Source organism: Sapajus apella, unplaced genomic scaffold (genome assembly GCF_009761245.1).
Source record: "Sapajus apella isolate SASKATOON/1434 unplaced genomic scaffold, GSC_monkey_1.0 scaffold82, whole genome shotgun sequence".
NCBI lineage: Eukaryota > Metazoa > Chordata > Mammalia > Primates > Cebidae > Sapajus > Sapajus apella.
The window spans coordinates 2,287,785-2,304,778 of record NW_022437022.1 but is presented as its reverse complement, the minus strand read 5'-3'; positions in this window follow the sequence as shown (position 1 = coordinate 2,304,778).

The following is a 16,994-nucleotide window of genomic DNA, read 5'->3' as shown; positions in this document are numbered from 1 at the left end:
TTCTGGGAACGAGGTTATTACACTTTTGATTGTTCACAAAATAGGTGTATTATGTTAGGCAGAATTAGGACCTTGTTATTGCCTTTATTTGGAGGTTGGAGGCTAAGTATGGTTTAAGGAGATAGACATAAGCATCAAACCGACAAAGAATGGACTTGTGATGGTTAATTTCATGTGTCAACTTGATTGGATGATAGGGTACACAGATGTTTAACTAAATATGACTTCTGATTGTGTCTGTGAGTAAGTTTCCAGATAAGATTAGCATTTAAATAAGTGGCCCAGTTGTGCTTTCCAATGTGAGTGGACGTGATCCAATCTATTCAGTGCTTAAAAAAGCAAAACCTGGAGTAAGGGGGACTTTGTCCCCTTCTGCCTGACTACTAAACTGGAACGTTAGTCTTCTCCTGCCCTCATACTGGGACTTACACTGTTGGCTCCCTTGAGTTTCTGGCTTGCAGATGAAAGACCACGGGTCATCTCAGCCTCTGCAGCTGCATGAATCAATTCCTTGTAATAAATCTGATCATGTCTCTCCTATTGGTTCTGTTTCTCTGCAGAACTCTCAGTAATATGCAGAGCTCACCAGATCTTGTATCTGCTGACGTCTCAAAACCCGTTGCTTACCACTCATTCTCATACTTTTCCCTCCAGCTGTACTAAGTCACTGGATCCTACAGCCAGAAGTGACATTCTCGTTTTCACATTCTGAGGCTTAACACATGTTGTTTCTTCTGCCTAGTATACTCTTCTGCCCATTTCTGCCCAAACATTTTCCTTCCGTGGTTTTCCATATCTCACAGGTCTCACTTTTGTCATCTAGTCCTCAGTCATGCTTTTCCTAATCCAGTCCCCAGTTTTAAGTTAAATACCCTTCTTATTTTGTCTCATGGTAGTTCCCTCACATATTAATGAGGGAATGTGTTCTCTTTCTGGGTCCATGAGGGACGTAGTTTTAAGGGCAAGAATTTCCCAGTGCCATGCCACCCTCTCATCTCTCTCCATCCGGGAGTTTTAATGGTTTATGTTTGAATTTTGCAGGCACAGGGAGAAACTAAGAGTCAATCATCCCAGCGGAAGTTTAAAGGAACTCCTTCATTGGTCAGAGGAACTTGGGAAGCTGGGAATTTCTCCCAGGAAAATTCCCCTGCTCCTTCACCCACGCCAGATTTCCAGCTCTCTGGAATCCTTCTGGGATTTCCCCTTTGCCCCTTTCACACTCTTTGTGGAAGCCTTTCTCTTCTCCTTTCCTTCTCTTTTCTTTACCTAAATAAAATCACCCTTCTGCAACACTTCCTGGGTCCGATATTTACTTTTACGAGCATACGGTGCACCTGCAGTGGCCCCACCGCTTATTCTTTAAGAGGTTGAAGGCCAAGAACCCACAGGAGCTGCGCCTCGCCAGCACTCAAGAAAAAACCCGGTTACATTAACACCTAACAGGATGTATAGAATTGCCTGAACAATTTTAGGTATGGATTCCTCTATGATACCGAACATGCATGTCTTCCCCTTGCGATTGTGTGTGGCTCTGAGTTCTCTTTTATGTATACAGTGGATGTTCAGAGTATGTTAGCTGCAGTAACTTAAATTTAACATATATGACAAAATGTCTTTGAACAGTTGCTCAAATTTATTTCCTTGTTATGAATAGAATAAAATGGCTAGGTCAAGTCATCCATTGTACATCCTTAAATTGAAGTTGGTAGACTGAGTTTCATACGAGAAATCTTTCAGTGTCATTATCAAAATGAATCGCACATTTTTAGAAGAAAATGAAAAATTGAGAAAATCATAACAATAATTTGTGAGAGAATTTTACCTTTGCCTTGAAAATCAAATCTATCTGGTGTAAAATACCTATCTAGTCACAAAACTACAGAAAAAGTACACATGCTGTTTTAGATACAATTGATGGCTGTGGTCTGACACCTTATTAATTTAACTACAAAATTGTTGTTTTTTGTTTTTTGGGTTTTTTTTTTTGCCATACTTACCAAATCTGCTGACCTCCCAAACCCATCACCTATCACTCAGTAGGTGCACATGTATGTAGCATCGCTGACTTCAGGAAGAATAACAATAATGTAAAGTGTACTAAGTAGAATTACACCTTGGCTTTGTGTACAATTAAGTAAATAAAATATTTTATTAGAAAAAATAATAGCTTACTGCTTAAAATGTGTTACTTTTTTTTTTTTACAGCTTACAAGATGAGAAAATAATTCAAGAATAGAGAAATGACTCTTTTCATATTGGTTTTATTATACTAGCAGTAAGAGACTCTTAGAACTACCAGTAATAAATGAGTTAAAAAATCTCATTTTTTAATAACTACATGACATTCAAAACATCTTTTAATTTGAATTAAGCAAATGTTTTTTGCTCCTAAAATATGTTTGACATGGCACTGGAAAATAAACCTTGAAAGAGACAAGTCTGCCTTCAGAGTTGATGTAAAGAAAAAATAAAAGTAGTTGGACACCCATTTACACATATTGTGGACAACACTGGTATAAAATGTTTATGTACATGAACCAATTTAATTATCTTGAGCAAAGAAGAAAACCCTGACTTGAGCGTAATTTTAAAATCACCACCTATGGATGAGGAAACAGAATCCTGGAGAGGTAAGCAGCTTGCTCAAGGTGACGTGCCTAGTCAGTGCTACTGCCAGAATCCAAACTCAAGCAGTCTGGTCCCATGGTCCATGCTCACATCACACACAAGCTGGGCTGCAAAATGTTCACAAATGCATAAAATGCAAGTCAGACTATGAGTACAAATTTTTCAACTAAAGCCCCTATGCATTCGCATATGATTTTTTTGACTATCCTCTTCCTCTTCTGAGTTTTCTCTCTTTTCTCCTAAAATGTGACATTTAATTGGAGAAAACTTTATAATTACATGCAGATTTAATAAATAATACAAAGAGACCCCTTCATACAGTTCACCTAGTTTTCACCAGTGGCAACATTTTGCAAACTCACAGGACAGGATCACAACCAGGATATTGATATCGCTATAGTTAAGACAAAAGGCCATGGCCACAATCACTGCCGGCTGCTCCTTTTCTGGTCTTTTTGCTGGAAAGAGCTGGCTTTTCTTGGGAACCTTCTTTTGGTCTGCACCTGTTGTTACTGGGTTGCTAACTCCACATCTGGGAAATGTGAGGAAAAAAGAAAACTCACAGAACTCGCCACCACCACCGCGTCATTTCTTGAGTCCTAAGTCCCCTGGCCTATTTGCCAATTCTCCACCTTCCAGAGTTCCCTTTTGTTTGTTTTATTATGTAAGGCCCATGGCATTTATTTAGTCTTAGCAGAGAAACAGGGACAAATATTGGCTCTATCTTTCCTGAGGCAAAGTCTCATTTAAAAAAAGAAAAAAAAACTGGCTAATTTAGAGTTTGATTTCCATACTCAACTCCCACTCACTTCCTGGAAAAGTTATTGGCATAGCTTACTTATCCATCCTCTGTTTTCCATCCTATCTAGTGATGATCTTGATAATAACCTTTATCACTGAATGTAGTTACGGTATGCTTACCTATCTGTAAAACTTGGAGCAAACCTTCCAACTTGCAACTTGGGATACCAAAATCGCATCAAAGATTGTAATTTCTCAATCAAACTCATTCAGTTTCTGGTGTGTGTAGAGGAGAGGCTGGTGGGGGGACTCGTAGCTAGGAATGTGCCAAGGGCCTGCTGGAATAGAAGCCATATAAAAGCAGCTCTGTAAGGAATCTAATCTATACTGAGGACGTAAGAGTGCAGGGTCACCTTCACAAAACTTTTCTCATGCAAATGGATTTTTAACCCTTTTGTTTGCCCCTGAGTTCTCAGGAAATAGATGGTATGCCTCACAACTCATAGCTTCGAACACATTTCTCTCTTCAGGGCCACTGTCCCTCGTTGTTTCCTGAGCTCTCATCACTAAGGTTGTATTTCAGTCAGCCCTCCCCATTCATAGGATCCACATCTATGAATTCAAACAAAACAGATTAAAAATATTCGGTAAAAATTCCACACAGTTCTAAAAAAAACAAACCTGGAATGGAATTTCTGTGTGTCGAGTAACATGTTGAATGCATGCAAATGAAGTGACATGTAGGTGTGGTATGAGGTATTGTAAGTAATCTAGAGATGACTGAGGCTGTGCTGCAGGACGTGTGGAGGTTATATGGAAATGCTCTCAGGGCCTTGAGCATCTGAGGATGTTGGTATCTGCGAGAGGACTCCAGAGTCAATCCCCCATGTGTATGGGGGATGCCTTTATTTTGCCAGGACTTTCATAACAAAGCACCACAGAATGGGTGGCTTAACCCACAAAACTACCACCTTATGGTTCTGGGATCTCCAAGTCTATGATCAAATTGCCAGCAGGGTGGGCTGTGAGGGAAGGGTCTTTTGAGACCTCCCTTCTCACTCTTGGCATTTTCTTGACTTGCGTCAATAGGACTCTTTTTCATGGCATTCCTCCTGTCTATAAATCTTTACCAAATTTCCCTTTATATGGACCCCAGTCATGTTGGAATAGGTCACCCCAATGATTTTGTTTTACCATAATTACCTTTTTAAAGGCCTCTGTCTCAAAATAAGGCTACATTTTAAGGTATTGAGGGTTGAGACATCAATATATAACTTTGGGGAAGACACACCACAATCTATAACAAAAGTCATAGATCTAAACAGGCTCATGGATTTCTATTGCCTTTAAGAACTCATCATTCTCAGCAAACTGACAGAAGACCAGAAGATCAAACACCGCATGTTCTCACTCATAGGCGGGTGTTAAACAATGAGAACACATGGACACAGGGAGGGGAGCACTACACACTGGGGTCAGTTGGGGGGAAATAGGGGAAGGACGGTGGGGGGTGGGAAGCTGGGGAGAGATAGCAAGGGGAGAAATGCCAGATGTAGGTGATGGGGAGGAAGGCAGCAAATCACACTGCCACGTGTGTTCCTATGCAACAATTTTGCATGTTCTTCACATGTACCCCAAAACCTAAAATGCAATAAAATAAATAAATGGGGAAAAAAAAAAGAAATATCAAAAAAAAAAAAAAAAGAACTAAATTCTCTACTAGACTATATAGAAGACAGTGATCAAACCATTCCATCTTCTCTCTCCATGTCTATCTTTAATGTAAATCTGTACTTAAATATTTTGGAATGTTAAAGATTTAAATAATTTACATGAATGAAAAAGCTCCTACAAATTATTTTGTCTGTTTCTTTCCTTTTCCAACATTTTTTTGTTTGCTTTTCACTGTCTTCTTTGAGGGGCAGCTTTGTATAATGATGGAAAGGATGATATCAGATGGTCAGAATTAACTTGCAGAATATACTTGTCAGGTATGTGCCTGTGAATATGTTATTTAAAAGACAGCTGGTCTCATTAGCTCATGCCTGCAATCCCAGTATTTTGGGAGGCTGAGGTAGGTGGATTGCTTGAGCCTAGGAGTTCAAGACGAGTCTGGGCAAATGGCAAAACCCCGTCTCTACTAATAACACAAAAAATTACTTGGGCATGGTGGTGCAGGCCTGTGGTCCCAGCTACCCAGGAGGCTAAAGTAGGAGAATCACCTGAGCCCCAGGAAATCAAGTCTGCAGTGAACTGTAATTGTGCCACTGCACTCTAGCCTGGCTGCCTGAAGTGAGATCCTACCTCTAAATACATAAATAATAAATAAATAAAGCAGTCTTCACCTCACTTACTTAAATGCAAAATGGGAAAAGTGGTGCTACCAACTGTATACAGTTGTTGTGAGGAGCAATGTGACGTCTTCCAATCTCCACGCTTCCAACTCTAGAAAATTGCATGTATGTTATAGTAAACTTGACTTTTTGTCTCTTTTGGCGTTCACTTGATATTGTCTTTTTCTTTTCTTTTTTTTAGACTCTTGCACTGACACCCAGGCTGAGTCCAGTGGTGTAATCTCGGCTCACTGTAACCTCTGCCTCCTGGGTTCACTTGATTGTCTTTTTTAAAGTAAGCAGAAATTTTTGTTGTGCTTCATACGCTAAGTAATTTTTATTTATATCTTGAATATTTTGAGTTTTTCTAATTTAGGAATTGTGGTTTTTGTTTTTTAATTGGCAAACAACCATTGTACAAATTCATGGGGAATACAGTGATCTCTCAATACATAAAATGTATGGACATCAAGTCAGGGTAATTAGCATACATCTCAAACATTTATCATGTTTGATACATGTTATCTTTGTGTTAGCAACATTCAATATCTTCCTTCTAGCTAGTTGAAATCACGTATTACTGTTAACTACAGTCATCCTATGGTGACACAGAACAAGAATTTTTTTCTGCTATCCACTGTGGTTTGGATCCTTTATTGGAATATTGAATATGAGACTCTGGTTCTGATTTATATTCTACAGGAAATGTTGATATTTTTGTAGGCTATGGTTGAAATGCCAGCTGTTTTCAGATCCTTTGCAGTGATAGTCTGTGCTCTCTGGTGGTCAGTCTGGGACCTGGCCAGAAGTCCACACTTGGCTTAGTTCCTGTATCTTTGGTATGTAATTAAGATGAAGTCTAGACAGGCTGGCTAAAGACGGAGTTCATACAATTACATTGCAGGGTTATTTTCCTGAGCTTCTCCTTTTCCACCATTTCTCAGTGTTTGCCCCTTCCCAGGGTTCCCCTTTTCAATCCTGTCCAGAAACGATTTACTTTCTTGATTTGCCTCTGTGACCTGGAGCTGAGCAGTGAGAGGACCCGCAGAAAGGAGCAAACACTACAGAGGTGGCATTGCCATGTTTCAGTCACAACTCCACAAAGCAAAAGGAAGGATTCTTCCCTCAGAATTTTGACACTTCTGAAGCTGCTGCTTTGCCATTGCCTCTGTGTAAGACAGCCCAGGGGCAGAGGCATGAGCAAATAGATAAAATGGAAAGAAGAAAATTCCTGGAGGATATCCCCTATTCTCTTTGAGCTTTAAAAGTTTCCTTTTCAACTGTGTGAGCAAGAACCAGAGAGCCTTTTCTGGCTCTCTCTAAGCTCACACCCAATGGTTTGGATTATGTTTCTTTAAGGAGGATACTAGAAGGAAAACAATATCCACTTCTTCACTGTTTGGTGCTGTTAAATTCTGGTAATCACTGTCCTGCCTAACACTTACAAATACACCCACCCACCCACTCACACACAATCACACTATGCATATAATGTGCATACTATTCAGAATTCTCAGCAGCTACATATGCATTTTGTCAAAGTTTTATAGCTGAGTTAGGAAAGAATTAATTCTTTTGTTGCATTTTAGGTTTTGGGGTACATGTGAAGAACATGCAAGATTGTTGCATAGGTACACACGTGGCAGTGTGATTTGCTGCCTTCCTCCCCATCACCTATATATGGCATTTCTCCCCATGCTATCTCTCTCCAACTCCCCACCCCTCACTGCCCCTCCCCCATTTCCCCCCAACAGACCCCAGTGTGTGATGCTCTCCTCCCTGTGTCCATGTGTTCTCATTGTTCAACACCCACCTATGAGTGAGAACATGTGGTATTTGATTTTCTGTTCTTGTGTCAGTTTGTTGAGACTGATGGTTTCCAGGTTCATCCATGTCCCTACAAAGGACACGAATTCATAGTTTTTTACGGCTGCATGGTATTCCATGGTGTATATGTGCTACATTTTCCCTGTCCAGTCTATCATCGATGGGCATTTGGGTTGGTTCCAGGTCTCCTACTGTAAACTGTGCTGCAATGAACATTCGTGTGCATGAGAATTAATAAAAAGAAGTGTGTGTTTACTCCATCTCACCCAAATTCATTTTAGATATTTTAATTTGCATTATTTTAATGAGCCTTTTTAAATGATTCTGTTTGCTATTTATATTTTCCATCATGAATTATACGCTCTTGCTTTCAGCAGGTTATCTGTTCTTCCCATTTATTTTACGAGTTCTTTCTTGTTGTGTTAGGTAACAATACTTGGCCACACGTATTGAACCAGGTGTGTGCCTGCTCCTTTCAAAGGCCAAGCCCAGCCAGCCTGGCTTTGAATTCCTTTCACTGTTGCTTCATTCATGAATTTATATCTGTAGTTATTTCCCTGTCTTCTCTTTTACCTCTAATGTCACTTTCTTTCTCAGATCATGTCTTCGGCATACAATCATACTATACTATACTTACATAAGAAATTGGCCCTTGACTTCACTTTTTTCTCATAATATCTTCCTATTTCTCTACCAATTTTACAGAAAAAAAATAATGTAAACATCTTTCATTGCCCATTTAACACACTTTATTCAATCCTCTAATTCTTGAAACTTATTTTTATTCCCACCACTCCACTGAAAATGCTCTTGCCGAGGTTAAAACTCTCCTCCATGCAGCAGGATTCAGTTGTCATTTCTCATCTTAATCTATTTTAACACATTCATTTGGATTCCTCAGCAGCATTAACTTCCATGGTCCTGCTGAGATGCCTTTCATGGTCCCTTCCTCTCCCTGCCTGTGCATGTTGGGGTCACCCTTGGCTCCATCCTGACCATGCTTTTCTTCTTATTTTATATTCATGATAAAACTCCTTAGCAAACTGGGAAGGTAAAGGAACTTCCTCAACCTCATAAAAGATATCTACAAAAATATGATGAGCAACATTAAATGTAATGGTGAAAGACTGAATGCTTTATTCATAAGATCTGAAACAAGCAGAGTTGTTCACTTTTAATTCCTCTTCAACAAAGTATTGAAAGTCCTCAGCAATGCAATAAGGCAAAGAGAAGAAGTAAAAAGCAGACAGATTATAAAGAAATCAATAAAGCCCTGCTATTTTCAGACGACATAATTATCATGTTAGATAGTCACAAAGAGCAACAAAAAACTGCTAGAACTAATAAGTGAGCTTAGGATCACCATGAGCCATAGGTAAATTTTAAAAAATCAAACTAGCAATATGCAATTTAAAAATTTTTTAAGGAGGCTGAGGCAGGGGAATTGCCTGAACCCAGGAGGCGGAGGTTGCAGTGAGCCGAGATCGCGCCATTGCACTCCAGCCTGGGTAACAAGAGCGAAACTCCGTCTCAAAAAAAAAAAAAAAAAAATTTTAAATGTCATTTAAAATAGACCAGGGACACCATAAAATTGTCTTGTATAAATCTTCCAAAATGTATGCAAGACCTGTGTATTAGTCCGTTTTCACCCTCCTAATAAAGACATACCTGAGACTGGGAAGAAAAAGAGGTTTAATTGTAATTACAGTTCCACATGGCTGGGGAAGACTCAGAATCATGGTGGGAGGTGAAAGAGAACTCTTACATAGAGAAAATGAAGAAGAAGCAAAAGCAGAAACCCTTGATAAACCCATCAGATCTCATGAGACTTATTCACTACCACAAGAATAGCACAGGGAAGACTGGCACCTATGATTGATTCAATCACTTCCCCCCCCACCTCCCTCCCACAATATGAAGGAACTCTGGGAGATACAAGTCAAGTTGAGATTTGGGTGGGGGCATAGCCAAACCATATCAACCTGTGTACTGAAAACTACAAAACACTGATGAAGGAATATGAAGAAATTTTAAATAGAGAGATATTTCACATTGATTGAAAAGTTCAATATTATTGACAACATTATTACAGCATTAATTCTTCTAAAACTGATCAATAGATTCAATTAAAATTGGCACAATATAGTAGCAAAAATTTTTGTAGAAATTACAAAGATTATTCTAAAATTTATAAAGAAATAAAAAGAAACTGAAATAATCAATATTAAAAAAGAAGAACAAAGTTGGAGAAATTACACTATTTAATTAAAAGATTTATTATAAAGCTACAATATTTAAAACATAGTACATTTGAAGAAGTGATTTACATATAGAATCAATGGAACAAAACAGTTTATAAATTGAACTGTATAGAAAGTCAATTGATTTTTAGACAAAGACATGACACAAAGGCAATTCAATGGGAAAGAATAGTTTTCTCAAAAAATGATGTTAGAAGAATTGGTTATTTATAAGAGAAGGAAATAAAACCTGATAAGTATTTTGCATTCTATTAAAATTAACTCAAAATGGACTATAAATTGAAATGCCAACATTTTGCAAAAGAGATAACATTAAAGGCATGGACAATAACAATTTACTAAATGAAATTAAAAGATACTCAAGTAGAATACTTTGATGAGAAAATGCAATTATGGAAATGATGTCAGTGAGCAGAAACAACACTCTCAGTAAGGTTTATAATCTGAAAAAAAGGAATAGGAATAGGACTGTGGCTGGAAGGGGAAGTGAGCACAACAAGATTTTTTGAAAGTTGTAGATAATAGATTACATTTGCATTTCCATGTGACTGCTGCACTAGAGAAGAAAAAATTTATGATTCAACAGGCAGAAGGAATAACTTTAGCAGAAAATATTGAAATATTGACATCATAAATGGTGCAATGGGCATTGGTTACCTCTTCAAAATTAATTTTGCCCCTGGTCCCTTGTAGAGTATCAATAGAATTTGGTTAGAATTGACCTTACTTCCCAATTCAAGATGTACATTTAATGACCGAAGCCCACCATCATTTTCTCAGTGATGTTTTTTGCAAACCCAAACCTAAACAAATAGCAGTTTTCTGAACATGCTGACTCAGTAGTCCCCTAACCCGCCCAAACTGAGGGGTCAGATTTGAATAATTATGGAATGGGACACACTTCTTGAGAGTGGATGGAGAAGCGGTAGTCATATTGTTGTGGACAGGAAGGAAGCCATTTTAGCATGGCACAACCAGTCAGGAGAGCTTCAGAGAAAAGTAACGCGTCAAGAGAATTGCAGAAAAATCAAGCAAGAGTCCTCATCACACCTTTTGTGAAATTTGCTCTCCCTTGAAATATGGAGATATGAGTCAATAATAAATCTTCTTTTAGTTTTATGTTGACTTTATCTGGGTTTTCCATTACCTACTCTTTCCCCTACACAAACATACATACACACACACACACACACACACACACACACACACACAGAAACACACACACACACACACACACACACTAACATAAAGCAGGTTGCCCCTTTTGCATATGCATTCTCAATGTGGTCAATATTACTGCCAGCAAAGTCAAAATTGGTTTTTGGGGAGCCAGGTGTCTCACCCTTTTTATGTGTAAAGCACAGATGTGGATATAGATATATAGTTTATAGACAAATACCCAATATACCTGTTGTGCTAAAATTAGGGAAAAGAGTCTAAAACATTTTTGAAATAAAAGGTGGAGAAACACTGCTTTATGAGGCATGAAGATACCCTTCTTTGTAATAGGAATGAAGACAGAGGCTTAAGCACAGTTGCACTTACACTAGTAGATTTGGTGAAAATCCTATGAAGCAATGCTAATATCTTCTCTTTTTCCTTTGTGAAGAAAGAAATGTGATTTCTGCTCAGTGAAGATGCATTGAGAAAATTTTGGAGTCCTGGGAGGAGCTGATGTCAGAGTCATCTCACCAAAAACTGGGGCTGCAGCCATCTGGGCAGTACTGAGAGCCTCATCCTGCCTGTGAGCCTGTAGCTGCCAAGGCCCTGCTCCTCCCCACTGGCCAGGATCGCCATTCTCACCCACATGACACAGGCTATTCACAGCTTGTATGTTTTCCAGAACTGCCATTCTTGTAAAGCTGTTTACAGAGCTTGTCCGCCTACTAGGAAATTTGGTAATGTCTGTCGCTCACATCTTCGATAAATGCAAGCCCCTGATTTACATTGACAGCCAGTAATGACCACAACTAAAGGCACCTTCATTTAGCAGCAGACTCTTACTTTATGATGGAGTTGTAAACACACGCCAAGGTATAATTTTATTCTCATGGGCCAGTGCATAGACCTATATCTATGTTAATGTGTAGATTCAAACAAGAAGCAACATACTGAAAAATGCTAAGTGCTTTTTTTCTCACAGATGTGCACAAGAATGTGCTTTAAAAAGCGTATCATTTTAGTAATATTCATTATTGATGAGTCGAAACGTTATAGAAACAAATACATTAAGAAAGCTATCCCATTTAGGAATTCTATCTTCCGTGGACAAATGGGGCAACGATTTAATTTGTATCTCTGTTATTCGTTTTAGTTTTCTTTTCTTTCTGGAGAAAATGCAAAGTTTTGAGAATTAAAAAAAAAAAAAAATTTACTCTTGTGAAAAAGCAAAAAGTATAAAAAAACAAAAAGCAAAGTGCCTAAAATAAATTATAAACTTTAAGTGGACACTTTTTCCCTTATTTTAAAATTAATCTTTAAAGCAAAAATCTTAGCAAAATAAATTCAGTCCAATATTTAAATTTTCTGTTATCTAGGAACCCATAAAAATAAGCATATTATCATTTCTTTCCTGCAACTAATCAAAGGAAGAACTATTTTTAACCATTCACACCCGGCACTTGCCAACTTTTCCTTCCCAAGGACTCATGTGTCAATGGCTCAAGCTCAGCAAATTTGTCCTGTCTCCTGTGCCCATCCAATATGTTTCACTTGGCACCAAGTGTGCTCCTCATTCTCATCAGCAAGTAGGTGGCAGGTGTGCAACTCATTTCTCAGGAAGAATATGCTTTAGAATGATATGTACCCTTCTGTTTACTTAACCAACATTATATTACAGTAAAAATCTTAGACCTTAGCCTCAGAGTCTTCAACAAAATAGCAAGTACCCAACATTTCTTTCTTCATTGTACAGTAGAAAAGACCAAGCTGATGCATATAGACCGGCAGAAAAAACTGTTTTATTTAAAAATAGATGGCAAATAATGACTGAATATATTCAAGATAGACAAGATGTAATCTCCCTAAAAATGAGAAGCAATTTGAGACTTTGACACATTACCTACTATACATAGACAAGTCAACATTTAACATTGCCTCAAGATTTTGCTTGAAATGCTGAATCTAAATGAATATTTCCCCTCTTAGGCCCAAAAGCAGATGTTTTTGAACTTAAAAGTGAATGCGTCTCTGCCGATTTCCAGAAGAACAAACTTTAAGGGGAAAAAAACTACACAGGCATCATTAAATCGTGAGTGAAAAAAAATCATGCAGTACTGAAAAATGCAGAGTTATGCCAAAATAATTAAGTTCTTTCTAGTGATTTTATCCTAGTAATGAAGAGATTTAAAGTAAGATTTTTATATGATTTCTATGTCTTAACATAATGATGTTTATCACTCATTATTTATACTAGGAAAAACTGAAATAAAATAAATACCCAGTGATAGTAGCTTGTCCAAATGTATTGCGGTACAGTTGTAGACACTGTTGACTTATTGTCATAAATCTGAAGACTATTAAATTACATAGAAAAATATTACTTGAAATTATGATCAAAATTTTATGTCAAAAATGAATGATATTTTCAAGTGGCATATGTGAATATGTATACACACATGCATTGACACATAAACATATACATGTATTTAAAGAAATACTGCAGTTTGGCCTTGCTGTAGACATTGAGAAATTATCAGAGGTTCTTATGCAATAATATTAAAGAATAGACTTGGGTTTTAGAAAGAATGATCTGACATCATTATGAGGGAATTATTGCAGGGTCCATAGCTGGGGCAAAGAGAATAATTAGGAAGTTATTGTGCTAGACCAGCTTGGTGAAAAAGAAACACATAAGGATTTGAGCTAAGGCACTCAGGGAATAAAGCTAGAAAAAGAAAAAGAAAAGATTGAAGTGAGAAAATAGCACCATTCGTATCACTATAAATGGCAGTGTTTGATATCTCTATGTCCTGTGTGTCTGCATGTATGCATTTGCACCTTGAGATGAGAAGCTCTAGATGGCTGTGTGTATTATTTGAAATTTGGCAGAACTAACTCCCCAACTCAAACACATGGAAGGAAAATGTCTCAGGGCTCCCTGAAGGAAGAACTTTATCACCAGTCTTTGTTCCTCCATCTTCCAGTACAGCGCTTGTTGCACAGTGGAAAAGAAGCCAATAGTATTGATTTACAATTGATTGGAAGAATGCAGGAAAGTGTTCTGCTCCTTTCCGAAGCAAGAAGGTTATCTTTGACTTTGCCACAAAGTCAGCTTCCTAAAGTCTCTTTTACACAGGTTCACGTGTATGTCATTTCTGTATGTTATTAAATAAGGTTCAATATTGACACTCACATACATTGAACCCAACTCTAAGACACCTTTTAGCTACTTACAGCATTTACAATTGGGACAAACATGCTGTGAGAATAAGGAAGCAATATATTTCCCCAAAGATTCTATTAGTTGCCAAGAATCCAATACTGGTCAGAAACTTTAGCTGAATTTTCACTCCTTCCTTCCTTCCTGTATACACTTCACAAAGACCAATTGCCTCCCACGTAAGCAGAAGACGATCAATATCAGTCACTTTCCTCGACTAGCATCGGGTCTACGAAAGTTCACAGTGGTCTAGTTTGACAAAACATTTCACCTTGTCTGATGTAAAAGTTATTGAACTTGATTTGGACACGGAGACACACCATTATAAATGCTTTGGTTGCTACATGACTTACTAAAAAAAAAAAATAGATGCTGGAATCAAGAAATTAGAAGTGCAAGCACCAGTCAAGTGAGGGTCCTGAAACTTACAGGGATGGTGCTGTATGGAGGGCTGGGGGAATTGCAGAGGCTGAAGTCAAGGAAGGGCTCACATTGAATAGATTTGGGGCTTGAGGGCCACATTTGAATAAATGGCCATTTTTCTGACTGAAAGAAAAATTTATGGAACAATTGCTTCATTAAATTTCAACTACATGTTTTTAAAAATCACACTTTTTTAGTGTAATGATAGTTTTATTTTAAAAACAATACATTGTCATTGTAGAAAATTTGAAAATACAAAAAAGCAAAAAAAAAGACTAAAATGGTTATAATGTTATAATCTAAAAATTATCAATGTCTACGTTTTGAAGTATGTGTTAAACGACTTTAGTGTGCATATGTATTTAAGTTTGTATGTGCTTGTGTCTGATACGTAGTATTCGTACTCTGCTTTTTTTCAGTTAGCATTATATTAAAAAGCTTCTTTTTTTTTTTTTTTTTTTGAGACTGAGTCTCACTGTCACCCATGTTGGAGTGCAGTGGCACAATCTTGGCTCACTGCAACCTCTCCCTCCCAGGTTCAAGTGATTCTCCTGCCTCAGCCTCCTGAGTAGCTGGGATTACAAGTGCATGCCACCATGCCTTGTTAATTTTTGTATTTTTAGCAGAGATGGGGTTTCACCATGTTGGCCAGGCTGGTCTTGAACTCCTGACCTTAAGTGACGCCTCCCAAATTGCTGGGATTACATGCGTGAGCCACTGTGCTCGGTCTATTAAAAGATTTTAGAAGACTTTAAAATGCCCATTTATATTGATGACATAGGCTAAAATAATATGGCTTTTTATTATTTATTGAAATAATCTATTTAGGACACTTGGATTATTTTTAATATTGTGTTTTTATTACAAATATCAGGCCACACATGCATAAGGATAATCATTGGAAAACATCTATGATTATTTTTACAGTATGCATTTCTGGAAGTTACATTATGGGAACTAAAATTTTAAGAACACTTATCTGCATTAGAGTAGCAATGTAATTTAGAGGGTAGAGCGCAGACCTGGAGTAGACAGCCATGATTTCAAATTCTAGCTATGCTACCTATCTGCTATGAACATAGGCAAGTTATATGAGCTCCTAATATTTTACTTTTTCTGATATGTGATTAGACATGAAAATAGTTTAGCTTTGTAAGATTTATAGACAAAATAAATAAGATACACATTATTTCTCAGTAAAAAGTGAATGAGTGGAATAAGCATTCAATAAACATGATTGTTTTCATTTTTAAATAAAATGATGTCCAGTATGAAATGTGTTGTGATCCCCAAATTTCTCCTAGATTCCCATGCTTTTTAAATGTTATCCGAGATTCTATTTGGGAATTTAAAATGCCTCTGATGTCTAAGGATGAATTGATTTAGGTGACTCACTTTGGTGTGTTCCTGTTTTCAAAATTGGCTTAAAGTCTTGGCTTAGTGGCTGGGAAGGTAAATATGCCGCACCTGTGATGGGAACACAGTTGTTTCGAGTATATTTGAAGAGAATAAGAAATAGCTTTGCTGCATTCCATAAATACTGAGCTCTTGCTTCCAAATTTTCCAGAAACAAAATAAACTTCCAACAATTATCACGATACTGTGTAGGGACGAGAGGATATCATCACGGTATGGCAGCCTCTTGGGTTTTTTTTTTTTTTTTAAGCTCTGACCTGGGAATGTGACTATGAGTCGTTCATAGCTTAGGTCTGGTTATTTCCAAATATTTTCTAAGATGACCTTGAATCTATTCTGCACCACTTCTGTCATCAGTGAGTAGCTTAGAGATGTAGATCCATGAATCCCTGTTATAACAATGCATGAACGTAGTGCAAAGATAAAAGAAAACAGGCATCTTAAATTTTTCTAGTACAACTTCAACAAATGATAGAAGAAAAATCTTCATTTTTCCTTCCTGCATGTGATTACATCAGGGCTTTACTTTACCTCTTTCTAATAGTAATATTATGAAGAGATCTTTTGTATTAAGCACGAATAATGCACCATATATTTAAATCTGCTATTTTATACTTAGTGACTGTCACCATCTAGACCATGATTACCACATCAGGCATCATCGAGCCATGCCAATGTGAAAGGAAAATAAATCTTGGGGCCCCAAAATCACTAAGCTAAAGGGAAACGTCAAGCTGAGAATCCCTTAGCCTCCCGTTCTATTCAAAGTCACCTCTCTGCTCATCGAGATCAATGTGTATCTGATTGCCTTATTTAGAGAGGCAAATCAGAAACTCAAAAGAATGCAACCATCTGACTCTTACCTACTTATGACCTGGAAGCCTGTTCTCCATTTCTGGTTGTCAGCCTTTCCCTCAAGACTGAACCAATGTATATCTTACACATATTGATGGATGTCTCGTGTCTCCCTAAAATGTGTAAAAC